The 23,303-nt window shown below is 40.8% G+C and overlaps 2 long non-coding RNA genes across 2 annotated transcripts; one reads left to right on the top strand and one right to left on the bottom strand.

The window, feature by feature from the left end:
• Positions 1-2,063: 2,063 nt before the first annotated feature.
• LOC122876088 lies at positions 2,064-20,889 on the top strand. Its single transcript, XR_006378004.1, has 3 exons — positions 2,064-2,559; positions 17,800-17,879; positions 19,433-20,889. It is a non-coding gene; the product is annotated as an uncharacterized LOC122876088 (long non-coding RNA).
• Positions 20,890-20,978: 89 nt separating this feature from the next.
• On the bottom strand, positions 20,979-21,774 carry LOC122876087. Its single transcript, XR_006378003.1, has 2 exons — positions 21,693-21,774; positions 20,979-21,469 (listed from the first exon to the last, which is right to left on the bottom strand). It is a non-coding gene; the product is annotated as an uncharacterized LOC122876087 (long non-coding RNA).
• Between the last annotated feature and the right edge of the window lie 1,529 nt (positions 21,775-23,303).

The raw sequence follows: 23,303 nt of genomic DNA, 5'->3' as shown, positions 1-23,303 counted from the left end.
CTCGCTGGGACTGAGGAAGGAGCTCAGAGAGAAGTATTCCCGCCGGACCCTCGGCAGATGGAACAAGAACACCTTGAAGGATGGGAGTGTCGCCGAGCACGAGTGCTCACTTTCTCCCCTGCAGATGAAACATAACGCGGGGCTGTCTCAAATCTCCGGCAATCTGCGGATGTGAGCGACACGGAGAGAGCACCTGGCTCTTCAAGGGAAGCAGCCGTTTGAGATGTGACAGAACGCCTTGTCAGATAGAGTCACTGTAATGGAGAGATAATCCCACAGTCATCACTCAGAAAGGCATGTCTGCAGGGCATCTTGGAGGAATAACCAGATATGCTTTGCAACATTTAGCGTCACTGAATCCGTTGTATTTATCAAAACTGAGTGATACTGGGAGGAATTTGGATAAGAAAAACTTTGAGAGCACTCTGAATTTTGGATGAAGTAATGAGAGATTCAAAAGTTGATACTAATAATAATCCTTTATTGATCCCTCAGAGGGGTAATTCGGGTGCTACAGTAACACAAAAACAGATGAGTACAGATAAATAGAGAAACTTAAAATAGCATAGATAAATTATAAGTATATTAAATAAAAAATAGAATAAAATTTTAACTATACAAGAACAATTAAACTCAAAACTCAAATTTACAGGCAATAGCAGTACACACACGGTACCCACAACCGGTGTTGTACATGAACTGTGCAACTCAAGCAAAGTGATGTAGTGGTGTGATTAGTAGCAGCAAAGTCAGCCGATTATAGTATATATAAGAGTAATACGATATTGCTGCTACAACAGTATACACCAGAATATTATATAATATGATTATCTATATAATTATACTTAGTCTGTATTAATATCGAGATATGATGTAGTGCATTTTGCAAGAAACAGTATAACATATATGTTATACATACATACTATTATAACATGATATAGTATAATATAGTATGGCATATAAACTGGTGAAATGTAGATCTAGTATTACATAAAGTGCAGAACTGTAATATAGCTCACAAGTATAGTATGAGCCTAGTATAGTATAATGTAAAATATATAATGAATAGTAATAATATAAAATAAGTTTATTATATATAATAACATAATATAAATAGAAATGATCTTCTAAATGTAGATCAATAAGCAATGTTCTGCTGATACTCTTGGCTGGTGAATAGTCCCTGAGTAGAACAGGATTGGTCCTTGTAGGCCTGTCAGATGACAGAGACAAGCCAGACAGGAGAGTTGCAGCTACTGCTGTGTCTGCAGAGATGTGCTTTTCGTCTCTTGTCACTCAAAGGCTCTTGGAGGAGTTTTGCTACCCAGCCACCTTCCTTGACCTGTCACTCAGTCCTCTGACAGCTGGTAGGCCTCCCTCCTCCTCCCCATCCTTCCCCCTTTTCACTCCTTCACCCTCCCGGTCCCTCCCAGTCTTCCTTCTCAATCCCAGTATGCGGATCTGGGTCTCATTTTCATGTGTCAGGCGCCCCCGTCAGTGTGACAACTCCCTGTCTGCCTGTCTCATTAGAAAACAGCCAGCTTGGTCTGGGAAACAGCAGGAGAGGCGATTGGCGTTCAGCTCTCCCCAACCCAGGAACTGTGAGATCAGCTCTGCTAACACCAGTCAACCAGATCATCATCTGGCTTGATCTAACATCCACACATACACTGATCCGTACGCCCAGACTCCAGCTGATACATGTACGCACACACAGATATGTGATCTTCTTCTCCCTTTTCCCAGGTTCAGTGCACTTTCATTTCGGTTACTTCATATGAGTGTTTGTACATCCCAGTATCATGGTAGATCGTGAAATAGTCCTCTTAATAGTCTTGTACATGTACACAAATTTTCCATTTTTTTCATGACACTCAGCACGACTTTCTAACATGCTCTTTTGTTCTGTAAACAAAGGAAAGCCATTGAACTCAGTCCCCACAATCCTCCAGGATTTCACACCTAGGCGCTAGGTCACCCAGGCTCCAGCTACCACTGGTCAGTCTGACCTGTGACCTGTGATGTCACCAGGACAACAAAACCCCAGCTCGGCAATTGTTCTCTCTCTTTTCTCCTCGTTCTGACGCCCGGACCTCGGAGAGGTCTGCGTTGAGCAGTCAACTGATGATTACGATTAGGCCACAACACGAGGGCCTGCCTTTGTCTTAAGAAATGTGGTTAGCTCAAGCTCTTTTTCCCTCCAGGCTTCTTCAGCACTGTTGCTCAGCAGCAGCAGTCCTCCAGTGTGGCTTGCTTAGAGCAGACATACAGTAGGACCATACTCTCTCTTACGGCAGCGACTAGAGGGCCTGCGTAAGATTTCTGCAACAATAGTTAGCGCCAACAGCTACTACACAAAGTCTGCCGGCTAACTTTAAGAAGTAAGTGTAAGTAGAACAACAGACGGAGCGACCAGGTTTCTCCGGAAGTATTCTCGGAATACTGCACAGCAAGGACTTTTCCCGGAACCACAATTCTTGGCTTGGCCCGTCTACAACAGACGGACCACCGGATAACAAGGAGGACTTAAAAGAAACCTTCTTTCCCTTCCATGGACTGGTAACGTAACTGGGCATTACATAGCTTCACATAGCTTAACAGTGTACCTGGCTAAGCACAGGACTGTGCGGCTTTTGTGAATGTATATGTATTGATTTGGTTTATTGAGTTTTATTGTTGTGATGTTTTTCCATCTGTTAGTTGATGTTAGTTAACGTTATGCTTCACACAGAGTCTTTGAATGCCAATCAACTCCCTTTTAACTGGGCACTATTATCCTACACCGATCACACATATACACTTCAATTTGACAGCCACACTCTTTATCAAACATGGCTCAGCCGCCATTTTGAGTTAGTTCCATTTGTCTACACCATGCGGCCTCAGCAATAGCTTTTTGGATTTTGGATCCAAGCAGCCATGTTGGATCACCCCCCACACACACACACACACACACACACGCTCTCCCTCTCTCTCACACAGACACACACCCTTGTGTTATTTAGTTAGCACATTTTAGTTAGATTTCATGTTGTGTTATTTGCTTTTATTATCTTCTAATAAATGCTTGTGTATAATTATGCTGCTTTCTTTAATGTTGCACAAGAGTGAAAAATGCGTCTATGCTGAACTCCAAATCCTTCAACCTACTAACTATTAATGGTAATTTTGGTTCTATTTATTAATTTAATTAAGTTCCAAATTGATGGTTTTGTGTATTTTATGAGACTGAATCAATTAATTAGCTATCCTTTTCCCTTGTTTAAGGATGGTGCCCCGAGGACTTTATTCATTAAAGTTATTATTTATGATTATCTTTGATACTTTTGATAGCCAAATTTAATTTATTGCACCTACACAATTCGGTGCTCCCTTTATCCATTGTAATCAATTACAAAACTGAATCAATGAATGGCATGGATAAAAGCGAGGCTGCGTTTACTTTGAGAAAGGTGACGATGGAGCAGAAGCAATATTTGCATTCATGTGTGTTCAAACACTGCTGTATTTTTGTAGTTTACTCATATTTGTTATCACCATTACTTAGAATGGCTTTTGACTTACGGGTTGCATGAAAAAGTTGACTACTTCTCCTTACACCATGTGTGTCATTTTGAATGTGTGTGTGATTTAGTGATTCTAATTTGTCCCTCTACACAGTGTTTCAGTCACAGCATATCTTTAGCAAACACTGGTCTGATTGTATCCCAGTTATCTTCTCTCAGGGGATGACTCTTGATAGAGGGAAACAAAGGTGTTTACTATTTAGACCTGCATATCAAATGGCCTTGAAGGACAAAAAAAACTTTAAAAAACTAAACATCAGACAGCTATGATTCCCACTCCTTTATTGTTTGTCCTTGAGTGTTAATTGTGCAACGTAGAAAGACATCCATTAGCCAGGCTTACGTTTGATGTTTTTTGATGCGAGACCTAGATGTTAGACGGTGAATAGTTAAATTCTAATTGCATGAGGAATTTGTATCGTTATAATTTGGGGAGGCTTTGTATTCCTCCCTTTTAATGAATGTAAAATGGCCATCTAGGATAGGAAGGAGCAGAGATTTTGTGAGTTTATAATGAACTGTGAAAGGCGTTTGAATATGTATGAGGATGCGAGACCCTAGGCAAGATGTACACAAGCTCCCCTGATGGGTGTGAAGTTGATCATATCATTTCCTTCCAAAGAGCAAGCCTCATTTGGTACAGAGTTTAATCCAGGGCTCATTGTAACGTGGCATAGCTTTGTAAGAAGTGGAGCACAAGGAAGAATTGTTGCATGATGGGTGGAATTTGGTGCATTTGATTTCTGCTATTGCTCCCTCAAATCAAGGGTTTCATTTAATCTAAAAATAAAAACAATTAAAATGGTAACTCTTAAACTTGTTGAATTATATGAGGATGTGAATCTACAGTCCACTTTTATCATCTCTGTCTTAGTATTTTTTGCTCTATTGTTCATAGATTTTGCCTAGGTATAGGCAGTCAGGGGAAGAAAGATATGATGTTAGATTGCACCACAGACTGCCATTTAATTTATGTTATAAATAAAAAATGTTTTTAGGAAACAGCAATTCTTGGCAGAAATTACACTGAAAAAAATGTTGTGTTTTGGTTAGCTAACAAAAGTTCAAATCTGAGTAAGAACATTAAGAAGTTAGGCCTACATGTAGGGTGAATTCATCAGGCAATAAAAAACATTATTTGAGCAGGGATATTTTGAACATACATGAAAGAAGTTGAAAAAAAGGAGATTACATTCAAATGATAGCTTTCAAAAATCTTGAATGTACTGAAGGAGGCCCTTGTACCCCACAGAGCAACGATTGTACTAGAGCTTGTGGAGTAAAGGTGTGGATCAAAGGTGAGTTATTGTGAAGTGTGTGTGTGTGTGTGTGTGTACGTGTGCATGTGTGTGTTTGAGTGTGTTTTCATGTATTTCTTTTGGCCGTTTTCACAACAATGAAATGGAAAGGAGGCAATTTATCCAGACTGAAGCCATTTTTTGCTCCTCGCCTCTGTTGTTTAGCGTTAAGATTAGTTTCTATATTGAGAATTATGTTTAGGCTTGGGTTATGGTTCAGGTTAGGTTATAGTAATGAGCTGGGCTGAGGGGTCCCATTTCACTTTAGAATTAGGTTTAGGTTAGGCTGAGAGTTAAAGGTAAGTGAATAAATGCGTCCAAAGAATATTTAATACAATATGTAATACAAATCCATGAGTATGTGCATGCCAGATGTGTGTATGTGTGTGTGAGCACACTTCACCCACTTGATCCCTGTCTCTCTTCATCTGCCTTAAATCGCGACACTGACCTGACGTGTTGGTGGCTGCTGAGTGCTCTAAGTGATGACCCTTCAACCTGGAACATTTCAATTTCAACCTGTGACGGCTCCCCAGAGAATGATTTGAATGTTAAGTGTGCCCTCCAATCCAGGCGCCGTATGAAAATGTAATCAGAGTGCTATCATCTCCCCGGCAGAGAGGGCTTTCTTGACTCTATGTGGCAGGAGTTGGGGCTGGCCTCATTTCCCCTGCCAGCAGGTGTCCTCTCTGGATATAATAGGCTTTACATGTGTAATTAACACATGGCACTGCTGCCTGCACTCACCATAGCCTTAGCCTTGCTCCTGTCACCATGACTTTCTTTCTCTTTCTTTTTCTTGATTTATTTCTCCACCCTTTCCTCTTCCTCTTCATTATGAAACATAATGGCTTCTGGTCCAACTCATGCTGTGGTGAAAGTGGGTGCAGAAGACAAAGACAACACCTTGACGAAGAAAGCCAAGCACTTGGTAATGCAGGGATGGATCGGTGCTGTACAGGAAGGTTCTGCAGTGTGGAAGGACATGGATGGAGTTAACAGCTTGCTGTGTGGGCTGACTAATGCCTTAAAACCCCCCTCTCATGAAACCTGTAATTACCAGGGCTCCGTTAATCAAGAATGAAACAGAGGAGAAGCAGTGGGCTAATTGGGGCCGACGTGCTCTGTAATTAGAGTAATAGTCACACATTGGGATTTTATGAATGAATGATTTTGCCAGGTTTTTTTTTACAGGGGTTCATTGCCTTGGTCAGAGCTATCAGCACTATTTGCATGCATGTGTATAAAGGAGACAATATGTTACTGGTCATTTTTTTGTCCAAACAGCAGATTTTCTCTCCAGGCCTCCTGACTAGGCCAGTGTTAATTATGTCTGTGGCCGAGGATGGGGGGAAGGAAGTCCAATTATTTTTCTCTCCTTCTCTTTTTTGCCCCAAACCTTTTTTCACCCATGTGCTGCTAGCTGGCGGGGCAAGGAGGTAGGTTTCTGTGTTTGTGGAGCTTTATTCGCAGAGTGTGGAAGGAATTCATCATTTGGTTTATCATTAACACAAACGCTGACCTATTTCTGATATGACAACAACCACGCAATGAGCTCAACTGATAAATAATTTTTCTGATGATTTGAGGGAAAATTGAAGCAAATTCTTCCTGGTTTGGAGACACAAATGATCTTGCATATTCCTTTTATTCCACTTTTTTTCCTAGAGAGGATGTAGGTAGCCTGCATACACTGAGGTGAGAAATTGCACTTGGAAATTTTGCATGTTTGCAGTCCTGGAGGGTATAGTAAAGGCTTGCTGTTTGACTTTTGAAGACTAACCCTCGGACAACTTGCGATAAAACATCAGTGAACTTAAGGTCACAGTGTGCTTCATAAAACTAATTTGTACAAAGTGTCGACTGACCATGTCTAAAGTCAAAATAATTTATACCTGGTCTGAATAACCACAATCAACAGCAAGTCAAAAAGCCGGCTGTCATAGTCTCCTAATTGGCTGCATCCCATTGCCTCCCTGCTTTCCCTAAGAATTCTGGGGTGTTTTTGCGTATTGTTGTAGTCTTGACTTGTAGACTTGTAATCCTGCCGTCTTTCACACCTCCAGACAACTGGACACAGCCCTCGCAATTCTGTCATCAGAAAGGGGGTTTCAGACACTATTAGACGATCTTACAAGCACTTAGTTTGAAGCATGCTAAGGTCTTAAAGTTGTAATCGCCAAATTGCCCTACCATGCAGAATGGATTCACAGGAAATGATGCAGCATGTAATCCAGTGCAATTTGATCTCATTGATAGCAGTCTCACTGTTTGCTGTTCACTCTCTATACACCGTATCAGAGCTTTATTAAGTTATAATGCAAATGGAACATCCATCTATCCCATCCAAGCATTTAAAGATGGACCTTTATTCTGAAGCAGTCTTAGGACACACAATGTATTTGTCACTGCGATTAGTGCTAACCGCAATTGGTGCTAACCGCGATTGTTCATCAAAACTGGGTCTAACATAACATAAATGTCATTTTTGGCATTTTCTGACAGCAGATCAGTTTTGAATATTTCAGAATGTAAGAACAAGATGGAGCAGCCACAGTGAGCCGCATACCTCCAGCTCCTCAGTAAGGTAACCGACTTACCTCTGTACAGAAGTTTCTCTTCTGTTGTATTTCTGACAAAGTAGCTCTTCAAGAGTGATTGCTTCCCCCAGAATACCTGTACTATTAAACCACACTAGCTGTTACCATGGTAACCACGGGTGTTGCCAAATCCATCAGGACTGAAATCGTAGTGATAATGACTTTAAATGTTTTTTGTTAGTTTTTGTTGGAGCTAGAGAATGTGAAGACGTCCAGCAATTTTTTTGAGTATTTGTTCATTGTTGTTGAGCAAACACTTGTGGATTTTCCTCTTTATGGAATATCCATATGTGACAATACCATCAGCTTCATGCCTTCATTATATGCATTCTCAAGTCATCTACCAAAGACTGGGTAGAGTTTTTCATTACATTCTTATGCATGTCTGGGAGGCTCTGCTCTGTTTCTTTAATGTTCGCTATGACTAATTTCTTGTGTAAGTGGAGGAGGAGGTTTCTAGGCTATATGCTACTCCCTATCTCTTATTCCCAGGACAGTTTTGTTGACCACAGAGAAGAGAGAGTGTTGGCACCTCTCCCCAGTTTGAATGCTTCCCTGTCGAAAGGGGAAAGGCCACAGCAGTGATTTATGGAAGCCATCTGAAGATGCAGCTCCACTACCTGTGGCTGATATCTTCTCCTTTATCTCGCCTCTCATTTGTCATGGCGTGATGCATCGCAACACCGTCCCCCATAAACACACTTCAAAAGGGCGCTGGGTGGATTGACTTCCTCCCTGTCCTTTCCCATCATGGACTTAGATAGGAGCCATAATCCCAATGACACTGGCCTATTGATCTCCACAGGACTGGCTGACTGTAGGCACAGGACCATGTATTTTGGTTGAAAAAGTCAACACACTAAAGAGTTATCTGAAGAATGAGTCAGCTACAAAATAACAGAAGTGTGTGTGTGTTGACTTTAAAAGAGGGTTTTTGCTTCAGCAGAGGCAACATCACAGTCTTATATTTCCATTCAACATGTGAGGAAATGCAAGAGGTTGCTTAGAAGGGCACTGGATTAGTTGTAGGTGACACAAAAGTATGTGGTAGTATTTCTCGAGGTGAAGTAAAAAATAAGTAAGATGTACAGCAGTGTATAATAAATGTCTAATAATGACATAAACATACGCACAGGAATGTATTTTCAGTAGGGGGTGCTGCCCTTGATACGGGCATGTGCGTATTAATGTTGAGAATAAACAAATGACATTTGTAGTACATTTTCTAAAGTTAAATCTGAAACTTGCGTGGAAATAATATTACAGCAGAATAAACAATATTATTCATTTAATCGAGAATATTTAAACCTGCAACAAGCTCAGCTGCTGCTGACTCGGTCAAAACTGCAAAACTGCCCCCCCCCCCATGCAGAAGACTTTATGTCCTGTCAAAGACCTGCAATTAGTGTTCACGTATTTATTAACCTGATATTATTATTTGCCATAAGCACATTCTTCCTGTAACCTTAACCATACTGTTGTTACCATGCACAGATATTGTAGAAAGCAAGAATTTTAAAATTGTTGGCATTGAACATAATTTCAAGATGGTTTGGCAAATGGGTTGTATTACAAGGTGCTTTACAGATTCATTGCCAGCATGCATTGTGTTCCCCTCTATCTGTCCTAACTGCAGGTAGGCTGGATCATTCCCCTGAGCTGTGTTTTAATGTGGAGCCTTTTCTCTCGATCAGGGACATCTTCAAAGCCGTTATAATGACACGGCATGCACACCTCTGCTTCCTGTTCCTCCGCGGCCAACAAAACAACAGGCATCTTTCTCTTCACATCCGCCTCTGGAGCCCTCATCGCTGAGCACATCCAGTAATGGACAGGGCACCTCAATATGCCCCAGACCCTCCTCCTATTCTCCCACAATCCCCTCTGTCTTGCCCTGTTTTCTCTTTCCTCTCCATGCTCTCAGCAGTCAACATCCTCCATCAGGCTCAGACTATTATGACTTTCATCTTTGCCTCGTCATTTATTGGAGTGGCTTGTGCTATTTACACGTAGCTAGCTAGTGTTTTAGCTTTACTTCGAATAGATGAGCTGGACTCTTCTGAGTGCTGTTGTATATCCACAGTTATACAACAGGACTTTGACAGTGTATGCACTCTGCTGTTGGTTTAGCGGTACACTTATCAGTGCCACCTGCTCTTGGAGTAGCCTCTTAATTATCAGATCAAAGGCAGTGAAAAGGTGCTAAGTGGTTAGGAGCTGCCCCAGCATGCTACTAGCCTTTGATCCACTCAGTCACAGCCTCCCCGACAGCAGCCTGCCTTAAATTAAATATGGACAGACATCTCTCTTTGAGTTCAGCCTTTTTCCCCTCATAAGCTGTTGCATTTTTTTGTACATTGCATTCTGTTTGATGTGAGTGACTGCTTAGCCTGACAATGGACAGCAGTGTGCTTAAAAAGGAGTGGCTGGCTAATTGAGGGCCAGAGTCTCCTGTTTAGTTACCTGGAATAGTCCCGGTTCTCTCTGAACCAATCAAGCAACCTGTTAAGAATCGCCTATAATAAGACTGTGTATGTGTTTCCCCCAGTGTGTTTGATGTATTATTTGTGAGCTGATTTATCTGATGTTAGAGTAAACACCAGACCTCATGTGTCCTGGGCTGCAGATGCTAAACGCCGTCTCCTGTACGTGAGCGCTGAATCTGGTCTGGTCCTGGACTGTCCCGCACCTCTGTCTTGCATTAGACCAAAGACTGTTTACGAGTGCGGAGGCCAGACTTGGCTGAAACAGTTGAGGTCTTGTGTCACCAGATGTTTTATAGGGCAGGCGGCATGGAGGAGGCAGGCAGTAAGCAAGGAGGCAGAGGGGGACCGGCGCTGGCTGGGCCGGCAGTCACATGCTCTGGGTGCCCTTTTATGGGCCAGTCCACTAATGAAAGTGGGGCTCTGGGACCACTGTGGAACATCAGAGGCCACTCCATCCCACCAGACCCCCACTTCCATCTACACAGGAATGTCATAAAGCTTTAAAAGATCCTCCCTCCCTTTCATTATTCACTTCCGCCTCCCCTTTCACTCCACTGTCCTGTCCGCTGATTGATTGGTTTCCATTTTTTGTCATGTTTTCAGGTGGTTGCTGAAGTGTCGCCTTCACTTCACTGGGGTGTCACAGGATGGGAGCAATAAGTTATTATTAGGCAGAAGAAGTATAAGATGTTCCCTGGATAAACCACAGTCAGAGTCATTTGATAACAGAAGTGAATGTGATAGCTATAATAGAGCTTGATATATGGAAGTGTGGAGAGCCTCCAGTCACATATGGAACAGATAAAGGGAGTGTTTCTGTGGTCAACTGTGATTTTGACACTTCAGAGACCTGCTGGTGTGAAGTTGCCACAAAAGGGATCTTGACACACACTATCGCTGCTGTTCTGCTTCTATCTACCCATAAATCCATTCGTCCATGGCTGAATCCAAATGTTCATGTGTGGTACTTATATATGGACTTGTATATGAGTTGTACCCTCATGGACTTTGGTCGTACATACTGTGATGTGTCTGATGTCATCCACGAGGGGAGAAAATGCGTTATGAGGTGGGATTTAACACCTCAGTCACTGTTTCTGATAATTCAAGTTTATTTATATAGTGCCAATTCATAACAGAAGTTATCTCATTGCACTTTTCCTATAGAGTAGGTCAAGGCTAGAAGGTCTAGAAGATAAGACTAATGCAGAGATCTTGACATTGTATTCCATCTCCATTTTTCTCCAACGTAATTATTTGTCTTTCTGCTGGAGTGCCCTGCCATTTGCATCTTCCTCTCCTGCTTGTGCAATGTGATTTGGCTGCTGTTGGCTTGAGGTATTATAATTAAAGAAAATTAAGACCTGAAGTCCAAGAGACTCGAGTCCACATCTCTGGTAGTTTGCCACACTAGCAGACTCTCTGGAAGCCCTCAGAAAGTGTGCATGAGACCCTTTGCAGACTTGATAAATTGTGGATTTCGCGAGGCACTCTGGACTTCACAGGTATGCACACACCTGTAAAATGCATAATTTTGCCAGTACAGGGAAGTCCAAACAATTGGATTTAGTTCCTCTAGCTACTCTCCCAATCTTCATACCAATCCCCACTTCCTGCTGACCCACCACTCACAGCTTCCTCTCCGGCCCAGGAAAACCCTCCTCTCCCTGTCTTGCTGAGCAGCTTTGAACTCCAGCATGTCTCGCATGCCTCCTTGCTCCTACACATTTCAGTCCCATGCATCACACCAGCTTAACTCCCATCTAAATCAGCAGGTTGAGAAATACATCATCTGCCAGGTGCAGCCAGCGCTGCCTGACTGAGGAAAAGAGGGCATGTTGTGAAAGAGAGAGAGGGAATGTATATGCGTGCATATGTGTATTTGCTCCCCTTCCTCATGGGAGCACAGTTACTGCGATCTCCCCCTGGCAGGCATTCCCAGGATCTGACTGGATTACACCCTGAGCTCTGCTCGCACGTTTTAGCCACAGTACATGCATGAGTGAAAGAACATGGAGAAAACAACAAGGGGTGAGATCAGGGGGAGGAGGGGCAGGAAGAGGAGGAGGCTGTTGGGCTAAAGACGGACTGTGTGCTGGGTAGCAGTGTGGAATAATGTCCCTGTTTACTTTCTGGGCTGTTGTCGTGTTAAACAGCAGCGAACCATGCGGTGCTGGATGCTGGGAGGGGAGAGAACTAGTGGAGGGGTTGGGTGGGGGTAGCAGCTTATCTACAGGATGTCTGTATCAGTTGTGGGGGGGTCTTGATAGATATGGAAAAGAGGGCAAGGATGGGGTCTGCAACCCCATCCTTGCCCTCTTCTCCTCCCTCACATTCCAGATACACTCCCAATTCCTCTTCACCGCAGGTGCAGGTCTGTGGGGCGTGAGGTTACTCTCCAACTCCATTTGGCTGCATATGCATCTTTAACTCCCTTTCAGACCCTGACTGGTAGCTAAGTAGACTACGCTCACAATGCTCTTATCTTCCTGACTGTTAATCTACAACTCTCCACAGTTACGGTCACGTGTTAGGTGGCTACACTACGCTCTCTGCACTCCGTGACTTACCAAGCCTAATGATACCATTGCTACACAAACCTTGGCTAGCTAGGGACTTAACTGTGCTCCAGCCCACAATGTCAGATTCGGCCCTCATTTAAAACTCACAGCACTGACTTGTTGTCCATAGCGCACACAGTATATTTGTTTTTTATCAAGTGCTTGGCTAATGTAATTTACCTTTTCTCCCCAGCGAGAGCAGAGTTTTTATCTCTCTTTTAGCTCCCTTGCTGTCTCTCCTTTTCGCTCCTGTTCCGGCCCACCCCCCTCACACTGGATAGGCTACCCAGACCCTAAATCTTAACTTCTGATAGGGTGCTACACCTTTCACAAATGGCGAGGAGACCAGGACGTAATTGCTACAACATGAACTATCTGTACCCTTACATACACTCAATACTGTGCCTGTACTGTACACATTCCGTGTAGACACATAATGGTAGTGACCAAAACAGAAGAAAAACTACACATTAAACTTTAAATATAAACATGATTTATTAACTAACAGAAAATTTTATTAATTTCTATTTGGGAAATAATTAGTTGACTAGAAAGTATACTAGTCCTACAAGTAGAAAGTAGTACATAATATCACCAATGAGAGCGAATCATCTACCAGTCATTCCGTTAGAATGCCGGGTCAGAACTAGTTTCTTACTAATGCGCAATGATAAGCACTGATAAAACGATGTTCATCACACTAATTAAGTGCCAAAAATGTTCTATACACTGTGAATCCATAACATGCGCGGTATCCCATCTACCGTATGCACCGCTATCATCGTCATCAGTTTATTGGCCCAGAGCAATAGAAAATAAATCAAAAGCACAACAATAGTATTTAGTAACATACTAACCACGTTATGTTTTGAACACACGATGCAACTTGAGCATCAGCTGGTTCAGGTGTGCTAGAGCAGAGAGAACTGGAAAATGGGCAGGTAGGGGTGCCTGGAGGGCTGGAGTTGGGAACCCAGGGTCTAGACTATAGGCTGTTATTATTATTATTATTATTATTATTGTTGTTGTTATTATTATCATTAGCAAGCTCATTTTTGTAAAATAATTAGATGTTAAAACAATTAGACTAGCTGCTAACTGTTTACACAAAGAAGAAATTGTTCAAAACAAATTCTGTCACTTGTCCTGAATTTTTCAAAACCTTGTTATTGTAAGGCCTAGTATGAGTTTCAGCCAAATGTGCAGCATAATCATACAGTAGATGTCTACATGGGATAATGTTTGTGTCCTAGGGATAAAGATTAATTCAAGGAGGCATGGAACCATGCAAAAAAGCACATATTCTTCCTCATGATTGGTTAGCTTTTGCAAAAACAAACTAATTTTTTCCCCCTCACTTTGGTACAGTTTACTTGTTACCTGCATAATTATGCAACATCTCCACTCTTGCTACTGGCTTGGCTCAGTTGTCACTTGTTTTCTCCATAGCTAGCATCAACCTTTAAGCCACCCACAACTGCAGCAACATTTGAATCACATGAATTTGGCTTAGGCGAAACAAAATAATGTGATTGTGCACACCTGACATTTGCCATGAGTTTTGGCAGTAGTCGAAACTTGATTGGACTTGAAGTGTAAGGCCTAATTTACACCTTGAAGATGTAAATCCTTCTTTTTGACATCCATTACAATCGATCCATCCATGTTTTATAGCAGCTTCTACACTGTTAACAATTAGTAAGGTAGTAAATTATTGTACATGATAAATGTAAGTATTACCTAAAGTAGAGTCCGAAATAGTCTTTGATGCATGACTGCTGGTCCCATTTAAATTGCTGACTGTCAGAACAGAACCAAGGGGACAAGAGCAAACTACAAATCTGACACCAATTTTGAGACAGACTTGTGGCAGCACAACCTTGCAATTAGTTTCAAGGAAGCAAATTGCTAAAATGCTCTGTATGTTAGCTGCTAAAATTCCATGAAAATATGTATCTAGCACCCTTTTTTGGAATTAAAATGTTTAAGCTACAGTCAGAGTACGATGGGGCAGCATTATATGTTATGTTTCTTTAAAAGCCCTGATATTACTATGGCTTTTTGACTTTTCATTCATTACGTATTATTCATATAGTGACACTCATGTAGTGTACTAACTGCTGGCCAAGATATTTAATCATGACATTGAAATTTTCTTGTTTAAAGGTCCAGTGTGTAACATTTAGGAGGAGCAATTGGCAGAATTGGAATATAATATTTATTAAGTATGTTTTCATTAGTGTATAATCACGTGAATATAAGAATCGTTGTGTTTTCATTACCTTAGAATAAGCCATTTATATCTACATAGGGAGCAGGTCTCCTTCCACAGAGGTCGCCATGTTGCACTTCCATGTTGCTACAGTAGCCCAGAACGGACAAACCGAACACTGGCTCTAGATAGTGCCTTTCACATTTTTCGCAAGTTTCGCAGCCACCGTAGTTTCTCCTACACGCTTGGAAGGGGAGGGTGAGGCTAGCAGTATTCAAATGGTTGCAATCTGCAATTTCACCACTAGATGCCACTAAATCTTACACATTGCTCTTGCTCCACAATGTTTTAGGACAGTAATCTTTTAACAGCATTTCTTCACTCTCACTTTCCTCCCAGTCACTCTGAAAAACACAAAAGCATAAACAAGATTCTGGTTGTGAGAATTTTAGATCAAGCTTACTTCAGCTTAACACGTGATCTGTTATCGTCTGTCTCCTAATAAACTATATAGCAAGGGAATCCAAGCATATGTAAAACCTGACAAATATTATCCGATCACTTTGAAAAGGTTCAAATCTAACTATAAAGGTTCAAATCTAACTATATAGGTGTGTATGTCTGTATGTATGTATGTAAGTCTGTCCTTCAGTTTTCAATGTCCTCAAAAACCGTTCATCCGATTGACTTCACACTTGGCGGGTGTATTGCTGAGGACCCGAGAGAGTGCTATGTCGAATTGAGTGCAATTTGAACATGCGACACGTTCAATATTAATAAACTTTGAATAAACAAGTGATCAGAGACGCTCTCCGTGCAGCAGCGGGACAGGGCTTCAGGGCTCTGCTTCATGCAGCCAGAGATCAGAGCTGTTGCCTACAGCAAGTTAGATATAAGAGAGTAGTCAGCGAAAACACGTTTGGACACGCGACACGTTTAGTATTAACACTAGAAGTTCCAATGGGTAAAACTTACTCACAGCTGTTTTTTGATTGTACGTAACTCTGTTTCAATACAATATTCAAGTCCCCCAGTCTATGACTTTTCCTAAAAGGGTGTCATGTAGCACCCCCTATTGTTAAAAATTGTAAAGATAAAGCCAGTTTTAAAAAATGGGCATTTATATCTATAAGCGCCAGCGGGTAAAATTTACCCCAATAGAGAATGCAGTAATTTTCGCCCTATTAATTTTGTTAAATTTCGTTTAGATAAACATTCTACTGGCACCTTTTGTCTACTGCCGTGCATGATACAGCTGTGTCAAGTCATAGGCTAACCTTCAATTTGGATAAGAGAAAGAGAGTTATGAATGCAAAATAGGCATTAGACTTGCTCAATGCATTGAGTGAAGGAATGGTGGGGCAGTTTCAGGACTGAGCGACGTGTCCTGAGTTGATTCTGACGGGTCATCATCTGACAGTGATCCAGAGCCTTCTCAAAAAGTGAGACAAAACTATTATACTAATATTATCAAATGTAGCCTATAAATATTTATGAAATAGAAGTCTAAAGTAGTCTTTCCCTCTGACACAGGTGTATTTTGCGGTCCCTTCATCCCTCCCTTATTATGTGTTTTTTGACCTGCGGAGAGTATGAGTTTTTGACCGCAGTGTAGGCCTATTGTTTAGTACAAGTGATCATTATACATGGGGTAAAAATCTACTTTTTGGAATTGATTAGAATTGTTTCTTTTCAACAAATATTTTTGTATGCGTAATTGTTTGGATGCATGCCAGTCCGAAACAAACAAGCAGGAAGAACACCTTAGATTCTTATATATTATTATTATTATCATCATCATCATGTAGGCTTATAAAAACCCTGCAATAGTCAATTGTTTATTCTGAATTGTGTGCTGCATTTAAATTCAGACTTTGTTTAGTATAACTACAATAGTACGGAGTGGATGACATCAAAAGAGCCACCATGCCCTTCACAAGTGCAGAAGAGCGCAGGAGAAAATTACCTGTATGGTGAAGGCGGAATGCAAACACAATAAAATGTTTGGTAAATGCCTGAAGTGCTGGGATGCTGTTTGTGGGAAGTGCACACCCGAGGTGCTGAATGTCTGCACAAAATGTGTATGAGCAACATGTAGCAGAAATAATCACAAAATCAATGCATTCTAATAGCATGTGAATTTTACCCGTTGGTGGTTTTAGGTATAGAGTGACTCCTGGAAGTTCTAGTGTTAATAAACTTAGTAATAAACTTTGAATAAACAAGCGAACAGCGAGCTGCACAGCTCTGTGTCTGAGTGCGGAGTACGTTGTCCAAGAGTAACCTGACGTCACACCGTGGTGACCGTTCAAACTGCTCCACAGTCAGCCTGAAATATCACTGAAATCCATGCAGAGTTCATGGACCAAACTATGATACTCTCCCAGCTGTGTCCTCGCTTGGTTTATTTCGTGTCGATGTCTGTGTCTGGCTTGTAGTCTAAGCTGAAAAATAGCAATACCAAAAAGCTTCCTTTGGTCCGTGTTAATTTGTTTGAGACAGAGAGACAGCTGTGGTTGAGCGACCTAGAGAGTGAATGAGGAGAGGGAGTGCCGGTAGCGACACCTCTGAGGCATACTGAACTCTGAATTGAGGGACTGTGGTAAATGAACAGCCTAAATGCTGAACAGATAAGATTAATCCCATTATGTGTATTGAAACCAAATACATTTTATGGCTGACTTCAATTTTGATTGCTGGATAAAACATAAATAAATAACGTTTTTTTTTTTTTTTACTAAAAATTAATCTGTAGATTATTTTCTTGACTTCTAATTATTTATTCTATAAAATGTCTGAAAATATATTGAATAAGACAAGCAGTCTTTGGCTAGTTCCAGCTAGGAACTGAATTGTTGTACTATATTCTACTGTATACATACTTATGGATGTTGCTGTATGTGCTATCAGACATCCATACCATTTTTTATCTATACAATACCCTACTTAAGTGCCATGTGTCACTATACCATGTAAAATTGTACCATGGCAACTGTTAGATTGCTGTACTATGGAACACTTTTTGTACCAATTCAGGTTCACAGGATAACCTTACTTTCTCTGTGTGTATCTTCAGTGTATCTTCCATCTTCCTGTTTTCTGTCTACGCCATCTTTGCCGCACCTCTTCCCATCTCTTGCCCCGGCACTGGCCTGTGTAAGTTTGCTCAGGGATGGGGGGGTTGCTGAGGGAGGGGCAGAAGGGAGTGGGTCAGCAGTGCTGGATCGGTCATGCGAGAGTAGCCAGCATGCTTGTTGTCATTATAAGAGCAAAGTCTCAATGTTGCCACACCAATTAGTTTTGACCCAGAAGGAACAGTCTCTAGGCCGGGTACAGGCATCGCTCCATCCACAGCAGATTCAGATGGACACATGCATGCATACATACATACATACATACATACACGAAAGTGAAACCTCACACTAGCACACACACACACACACACACACACAAACACACTCAGGTTAGCTTGCACATGGAGCATCACTTCCATTTGTACTGCAGGAGTGGACATCACTGGATCTCTCCCTCTCTTGCCCCATATTCTGTTCACATTTTCTGTCTATTTACATCTCAGCACTGAAGTTTTCAGTTCAGGTGGTTCTTGACAGACAGGGCGTGTCTTGAATGACAACCTTTATATCAATCTGGGAGAGCGTTTTGAAGAGAGTACCTTCGCAGTAACTGGAATCAGATTTGTTTAGATCAGAATCATCAACCTAGAGGGATTAAAAGTTACCAAAATTGTGTATAATGATTGCAAAATCCCATGTGACTTTTATATATTATCCTTGAATCTTTGTAATCCAGAGTCAGCGAAGTTCTTAATTTCAAGAAGTACAAATAGTTGTGTCAGATGTTAAGGCTGCAGTGCTGTCCAGAAGTCATGGGGAAGATGGAGAACACCGTTTCATCTTTGTTTTCAATCTATATTTCCTAAATAGTTTATATTAGCAGAAGGAAAATCAAAGCCTTTCTTCTTCCTCATAGACTTCATAACATAACTAAACAAGACACTAGTTTTGCTATTTCTAAGGACAAAGTCAATAATAATTTAAAACATAGTGAAATACTAAATTAATGTTAATTCACAATAAACATAGGCACAATATGGACATTGGGGCCTATGCATGCCTGGCTCATCATTGTAGAAAGACAATGTGCACTCACAGCAAAAATCTCCCCCACAAAGGAATTTAGAGTGTCTAAAGACTATTAAATAAACTATTATATAAATTAAGAATATTTCAACGTGTTTCCAGTGCAAAGAAATTTGAAAGATCTAATTTATTTTAACCTTCTTTGTTTCAAGTTACAGACTCAAAAAAATAAAAAATAAAAAATCCTGAAACAAGTTGACTTCTAACAGTTTAAAATATTTTAAATAACCTATATAAAATGGAGTAAACCAGATATCTTAAAGGATAATCCCGGTTTAATTTAACTTCTGTCTTATTTTTATAGTTTTGCTCATCTTTTCTATCAGTTATAACATTGTACGCAGCACAGTAATTGCAGTCTGGGAACATGCCAACATCACTGCATTGAATATGATGCGTCTGGAAACACAAGCCAACAGTTTATCTAAACCACTTTATTTGGAGGTAAAATGATAAAATGATGGCAGCGTTTGCAGATGTGGTGGCTAGTAGTTCCTTCAAACTTTGCTTTGTTTTAATTTGTTGTTTTTTTCGCCTTTATTGCTGAAGCACGTATCACCAGCTACAGAAATACAGTCATAGACATTGGAAAACAAAGCACGGGGACTGGATAAGTGCAGCGGGCCCTGGGACGTTCCCACAGCATCTTCCAACGACCCACCCAGACCAGCAGGACCAAGCGCTGCCACGGGCGGTGTGACTGCCCCAGGATGCGAGGGAAGAGAGCCAGGATAGGAGCTAATCATAAGGCTGCTCCACTACCCAGCATACTCCTGGCAGATATCCAGTTGCAGGAAAATGGAATGGACGAAATGGGACTCAGGCTAACCCAGCAATGGGAAATCTGAGACTTCTGTGCCCACATTGTACAGAAACCTGGCTCCATCACAACATACCTGATCAAGCTATTGCACTCGATGGGTGGACCATATTCTGCGCTGACAGAATGCTTCAGACTCCAGCAAGACAAGGGGAGGTGGACATAGTCAAAGTTGAAGGACAATGTTTCCCAGATGTCAAGTTTTTTTTAATGTTAAGATGCCGACCTGTAAAGACGGGTCACCGTTACTAGATCTCTAGTTATTAGTAAATATGGTTACTAGATGAAAGTGGTTAATTGATGCAGAGATTTGGCGTATATTAGTACACAGGTAAAATAAACAAATGTGTATTTTAACTTGGTAATTTAAGTGTATTTATTGATTACTTGTTTGTATACTGCAGTTCGCTGGAGTTGGGTTTCACAGCGCCGCCTGCGAATGAGCAAATAATGCACATTAATTTAGGATTCAATAGTAGCAAAATGTTTGGTAATTGAAAAGTATAATGTAAAACTCATGTAAAGCGAATTGTATCAGTAAATGGAAATCCGTCATGCACAAACTTACCTCTGCCTTTTCTCCTTCTCTCAGGGTGTTCGGCAAAAGAGTTTCCCGGGGACTCGCGCACCTATTATTCATTCTGGGAGGGTAGCAGCAAGCGGGAAATGGGTAGAGAGGGAGTTCAGTTGTACAATTTATTTATTTAGGATATTTATTGGTATTTATTAGGTTTATAGTTGGTGTGTAAATATTTATAAAGATTATATATATTTTGGTAATGTTTTATGTAAATATTGATTGTATATTTTTTGTGTGTGAATGTCTGTTAAGTAACTCAGTAAATGGTATGTGCCAGCCAATTATTTGAGCAGACACAGTATATAAGGGAGTCAGTCTGTGTGTGTAAGTGATACTGGAAGGTGTTGGAACATTTTGTTGTGCACGCTGCTGCATAAAATAAAATGATTCATGCTGAATGTCACCCTGGAATAGTGTTTCTCCTCATTCCCCTCCTTTGACCGCTCAGGCAAATTAACACAACCTTATTATCAACACTATCTTCTTCTGTCTGCTGTTTACATTCCCCCAGACGCAAATTCAAAAACTTCACTACAGAGTTATTACTTTCTGGGTGTATATGTAAGTATGTAAATAACTGTATATATTGTTTTTTTTTTATCTTGTTCTTTTTTTAACTTAATTTTTAGTTTTCATCAACAACAGTACTGTTACAATTCACAAAGACAGACTCAAATGCAGACTCAGAGAGGTGATTAAGAGGTAAGGAGTTTATTGTATAGTTCAGAGACTTGATGGGGTTGAGGGAAGGGAACCAGAGGACGGAGATGAGGAATCACCGAGGTCCTAGTCCGGAGGTGCGTGTGGCTGTGCGGCTAAAACCAAGCAAGGCTGACAGGCAGGCATGCAATGTTGCTGAGTGAGGCAGACAGACAGGTAGGCAATGTTGCTGAGTGAGGCAGACAGACAGACAGGCAGGCAGGCAGTGTGGCTGGGCAAGGCAGACAGTAATCCTGAGCACAAGGAGAACAAAGTTAGAACAAGCCAAAAATATACTAGATTGCATCGCCTAGGAGCCAGGATGTGAACTACCACATGAGTTGAAACAACAATCTGGTGATGAGTAGAAGGAAGACCAGGGTTGATAAACTGCAGTGCTTGATTAGTGGATGAATTGCAGGTGTGCGGCTTGGAGCAGGTGTGTTGGGTGATGAGTCAGGAGTCCGTGGAGAGAAGGGTGCCATGCCTACAACAATGACACAGAGAGAAACAGACAGAGACAACAGAGAAACTCAAAGGTTAGGGCACAGGTCGTAACAAGTACAATATATACATTTTCTTCTTTCTTTTAGCAGCTGCAGGCAACATTTGTACATTATATTCAAATAATAAGCAAATGAGACAAATAAAAACAACATCTAAAAAATATATAGAAAAACATACATACATATACATACATATATACACACCTACAAGCGTGTTAACGAACCCAGTTAGGATAATAAATGTCCACTCCAAGGTACAATAGCTAATGTAAAATTACAAGCGCAGTATTTACTCTAGAAAAAGATAGGGTGTTGTGTGGGATATGTTTATAGAGGGAATATAAAAGTAAGTAGGAGGGCTGAACACCATTACGGGATAAACCTCATTGTATTAATAAAGTGTGTGTGATTGGCAATGTGTATTCCACAATTCCTCCAGCATGAGCTGGAGTGTGTTGAGCTCATTTTGGATATTATTTCTGGTGTTTCCAAAAAATACAGTGATTATTTTCCATTTGAATTCCCTGCACGTGTTTGAATTTGTAACCAGGTGTGCCTCAGTGCACACCTCCTCCCAGGTGCCCTGTGATATGACCATGTTCATTTCCGCTTCCCATCTCTGCCTAATCTGTAGGGAGTTATGTAGATTCATGGATAAAAATATATGATATCATTTCCCCTTTGTTTTTCTATTAGAAACTTTTCTATAGGGGTAGGTTTTATAAGTTTTCCCCACTCCTTGTGTGTTGTCAGAAATGCTCTTAGCTGCAAGTATTGAAAGAAGTCTGTCCTGAGAAGATTTAAATCATTTATCAGCTGTTCAAATGTCTTAAGATTATCGCAACTGAATAACTGGTGCAGATAAACCAGGCCATGGTCTGACCATTTTCTAAAGCTGATGTCTAAATTATTTGGTGTAAAGCTCTTCATAGATCCAATGCTTATTAATGATGAAATTCGCTTCGGTAATCCAAAAGCTGATTGTATTTTATTCCAAATTTTAAGAGTAGTCTTGATCCAGTCTACCATTTCTTTTATAGGAGCATCCAGAAAAGGTAGGACTTAAAGGGCCACTAACAGGGCCATACGTTTTTCCATATTTAGCCAACGTGTGTATGTGCCATTCTGAATCCACACAGAGGTTTCACATTTGTGCAGCCCAAAAATAATATTTTAAATGTGGAAGTTTAAGGCCTCCATTTGGCTTAGATAACTGTAAAGTTTTGAGTCTAATTCTAGGGCGCTGTTTTTGCCATATAAATATCGAAATTATTTTATGCAAGTTCTCAAAGGTGGGTTTAGGAATTTCTATAGATAACATAACAAATAAAGTAATCTAGGTAGAATATTCATACGAAAACTTTCAATGCGACCTAGTAGAGACAAAGGGAGCATAGACCAGTGTTCCAGATCATTACTAATGCACCTAATTATTTTACTCTAATTAGCATCATACAGATTCTGTAAAGACGGGGGGATGTATATACCAAGGTATTTAATTGGGCCATTTAAATCAACTCTGAAGTTTTTCACTTTGTGGGATCCTGCCATTATATCCACAGCCTCTGTTTTATCCACATTTACCTTGTATCCTGAATAATACCCAAACTGAGAAATAAGCCTCTTAAATGTGGTATTGTTGATGTAGGATTTGTCAAATATAATATTATATTGTCTGCATAAAGTGATCATTTATGCTCTTCTTTATTTATTTCAATTCCAAGCAGCCTTATCTGCATCCACGTTCCAATGTAAATCTCCTTGATCTACAAGCATCAACTTTGACAGCAGCCTGCTGTGACCAGTAGAGTGTCT

Source organism: Siniperca chuatsi, linkage group LG5 (assembly GCF_020085105.1).
Source record: "Siniperca chuatsi isolate FFG_IHB_CAS linkage group LG5, ASM2008510v1, whole genome shotgun sequence".
Taxonomy (NCBI): domain Eukaryota; kingdom Metazoa; phylum Chordata; class Actinopteri; order Centrarchiformes; family Sinipercidae; genus Siniperca; species Siniperca chuatsi.
This window is presented reverse-complemented; position numbering and strand designations above follow the sequence as displayed.